The sequence below is a fragment of the Furipterus horrens genome, unplaced genomic scaffold (assembly GCF_987537825.1).
Source record: "Furipterus horrens unplaced genomic scaffold, mFurHor1.1.pri manual_scaffold_8, whole genome shotgun sequence".
NCBI classification, from domain to species: domain Eukaryota; kingdom Metazoa; phylum Chordata; class Mammalia; order Chiroptera; family Furipteridae; genus Furipterus; species Furipterus horrens.
Genome location: NW_028327178.1, coordinates 16,169,171 through 16,172,815, shown reverse-complemented (window position 1 = coordinate 16,172,815; position 3,645 = coordinate 16,169,171). Strand labels below are relative to the sequence as shown.

At 53.7% G+C, this 3,645-nt stretch overlaps 1 long non-coding RNA gene across 1 annotated transcript; it reads right to left on the bottom strand.

Annotated features, from left to right (window-relative positions):
- Window positions 1-442: 442 nt before the first annotated feature.
- On the bottom strand, window positions 443-2,839 carry LOC150002547 (uncharacterized). Its single transcript, XR_016512624.1, has 3 exons — window positions 2,313-2,839; window positions 1,777-1,957; window positions 443-461 (listed from the first exon to the last, which is right to left on the bottom strand). It is a non-coding gene; the product is annotated as an uncharacterized LOC150002547 (long non-coding RNA).
- Between the last annotated feature and the right edge of the window lie 806 nt (window positions 2,840-3,645).

Sequence of the window (3,645 nt, the reverse complement as noted above, 5' to 3'; positions counted from 1 at the left end):
TGTGCCTCCAGCAGAGGAAAAAATAGTTCAGTCCTTGGAAAAAACTAGCGACTCACACGACCGGAATAGCAACGGCAGACGTTTAAAAACAGAAACACCTGCCTCTCGGAGTTGTGACAGGAAATGAGATTTCAGAAATGCCACAATGAAGCTGGTGAAGCAGCAGCCCCTCCCTGCCTTGCCCCTGCTTTTGGCTGTCAGCTGGGCCCGCGCCCCAGGAAACCCCCGCCCCGAGGCCTGCCCTGGGACGCTGGGGCTGGTGCTGTCCAGCCGCTGGGCCTGCCAGACTGGCCTCTGAGAGGCTCCGCACTCCCGAGTGTGAACCTCAGGGAGGGCCTGTCCCAGCGGGAAGGGGCCCGTGCTGGTCCCCGAGACCCATCCATGCTGAGTCTTCCTCCGATGGACCGCGCAGCTCCTGGCAGATCCTCTTGACGGCTGCTCTTTTAGGGGTCTCCATGGAGCTTTCGGGAGGAGGAAAACTGCGTTCAGCCTGGCAGGGGTCTCCAAAGTGGGGTACGCACACCCCAGAGGGTGGGGGCGATCCATGGGGCCGAGGAAAGGAAATAACAGTCCATCTATTTAATGTCTTACTTCAAAAATGAGGGCGAGAGCCGCACACCATTATTCGTGGTGACCGCTGACACACTCAGCACCCTAGACTGTCGCGCGGGAGGGCGGCCTGAGGGCGGACGGGTACCCACTGGAGGGAACCGACAGATTCTATTACTTTCTTTTTTTTTTTTTTAAGTAAAGGGTCACAAAAAGAAGGCGTGGCTTTAAAACACTGTGGGTGGGGAAACTTGGGTCAGAGGTAACGCTAACATGCACACCGCTCGCTGCTTGGCCGCTGCTCCGTGCCTGGCGTGGGCCCGTGGTCAGCCACCCTACGCGGTGGAAGCAGCAGTGCTTAAAATATATATACGAACAGCAATTAAAAATAAATAAATTTTAAAAATTAAAAATAAAGATCTGACCAAGAGTGGCCAAAATGGAAATGATCCAGAAGGCTAAATAAAATCCGACTTCACATCTGTAATCACTCATGCTGAAGGGTGTATTGTGCTACAAAAGGGTAACGAGACATTAAAAAATATGGTCAACCTCGTCCTTTTAAATCTTTTTTGGGTGTTTTACATTGTACATAGTATAATAATAGTATATAGATATACTTTATAAAATAAAATAAATAGCTGACTGTGTGTGGCTGTGTGAACAGCCTGGTCGGGGTGGGCAACGCAGAAACTTGAGTACGGGGGGGCGTGGGGTGGTGGGTTCTCAAACTCAGATGCCTCGGGATCACCGAGGGTTGTGTTAACACACAGGTCACTGGACCCAGACCCAAGGTTTCTGTTTCAGGAGGTCTGGGATGGGATGTGACAACTGGCACTTCTCACAGGTTCCCGGATGACACTGCTGGATGGGGGACCAGACTGCCATTCTATAGAAATGACCACAGCTCAAGGGGAAGCAGGCTGCTGTCTCCACCTCCATCTCAGTGAAGACAAGGGTCCCCTGAAGACCAAGGACACCTGGGACCCAGCCTGCCACATTGCCTGGAAGTTGCCCTTCAGAGCTGGATTCCTGAGTCTTAGGCCTGGCTTTGCAATCACCTCTAGGAAGGGAGGAATAAGAAAGAATGCTAAGGAATGGGGCAGGGGTGGCTGGGAGGAGGAGGGGCTTTTGGTCCCCCTACGGGCCCTCCCTGCGGACACAGGACTGGGAAGCTCAGGCTTTGGGGGCAGAGAGACCCGATGGATTCCCTGTGTAGACACTCACCCGCTGTAGACCTCGTATCTTCAATAGCACAAGTGCAGCAGGAAATCGCATGTCACAGGAAAGAAAACGTGCATTTCTCATGGTCTTGCTGCCTTCTCAGAAGGCGGGTCTCAGCAGCTGGGCTCAGTGAAGTGGCGGGTACGTAAGCCTGGAGGAGCTGAAGTGTCCTGCAAGGAGGAAGCTGTGAACAGTGGGGAATGGGTCACACACTGCTCCTCTGTCCCCTGCACATCATCATCTAGGGCCGGGACGGGAGGCTGAGTCCAGCACCTCACATCTGGTGGCAAAGGCCCAATACAGAGGTCTCAGGTCAGCACAGAATGGGGGCCCCTCTGCTCTGCAGCTCCCTCCTGCAATATTCACATCCACTTTTTTTCTTTTTTTAAATGCATGATTATGGACACTTGAAAGTCAGACGTTGTGACACCTCAAGGGATGTAAGTTTCAATGGGATCTCCAGCACAGGCCGAGCAGTAGAAAGTCAGGGGTCCTTCTATCGCACCCCAATCACATGCCTGTACATGCAGGCCGCTTACTTCTGAGGGAAGACCTACTGCAGGCTCGGTTTTCTGCACCTGTCTCCGTCAGCTCCCAGTGACAAATGGGATTCCAGCCCCAGGGTGGCCAGCGGCTGGTGGGAGAGGGGAAGGAGTTGTGAGCAGTCCCTGCCTGGCCCCCAGTGCAGCCTGTGTCTGGGGCGGACCGGGCGGGGCAGGCGTGGGGGGCCTGGACTCCCTCCTTCCTCAGCACTCCTGCTACTGGGCTCAAGCTTTGTCTTTACAGTTACGGTGCCTCCCTCACCGCCATGACTAAGAGCCCAGAAAGGGCTATGGAGTCTGAGATGGGTCCAAATCCTGGCCCCACCACTTATCTCAGTTCCTTGTTCTGTAAACTGGGGTGACGAGGAGCTGACTGTGCCCGGTCATGAGAATGAAGCGAACATGAGCCAAGTGCCCACTGCACGGTCCCGGGTAGTCTTACTGCATGCCGATCCAATTTGACAAAATTCCAAAACCGCCTGTGGGTTCCTCCGCTGAAGCTAAACTTGGAGAATCTTGTCCAGGCGCTCCTGGGGCGTCTGCAGATAAGAGAACTCACTCATTCCTCCGTGCAACAAATATTGAGGGCTGACTGCATGTCAGACAATAAGCTAATGAATATCTGAGAACAAATAGAGATAAAAGCCTTCAAGCAGAAGGGCCTTGGGGTTCTCTGGTGGGCCTCCCTAGGGACTGTGCTGCTAGGCATGGGGAGAGGGGGCAGGCAGCTGGCACTGCCAGTGGATCGAAGCCTATTTCCACCCCAGACAAAGCAGCAGAGGAGTCAGAGTTGCTGCCAGGCCTAAGGGCCCACAGTGAGACAGAAGGGAGGCTGAGCTGGAGGGGCGGGCCCAGCCCTCCTTCTCTCTCGGGGGGCAGGGGGAGAGCAGATTGCTTGGTCCGGCAGAGGCCCTTTCTTCTGCGCACATCTATCCCCTGAGTCCTCCTGGTGTGCTGAAAGCTTCAGAGTCAGGCCTTTGGAGACAGAACTGGATACAAGCCCTGTTCCCCTTCTGTGCCTTGGGAAAGTCATTTTCGTGCTCTGAGCCTCAGTTTTTCCATCTGCAAAATGGTGATAATTACATCTCCTTATTCCCCCTGCTCAGGAAAACCAAATGAGACAATAAGAGGAAGTGCTTTCATCAGGTCCACAGCATCTTATACCCAATGTCTACCACGTGGCAGATCAAAGGGGCAGCTAAAGGGTGGCCACCTCCTCTAACAGGCTTTCACATCTTAAAAACAAGGAAGCCCTAATGAAATCCCTCAAATGTAACAGCAACATGGAGCCATCTGACCTTCCAGCCTCCTTGGTGAGACAAGGATCCCC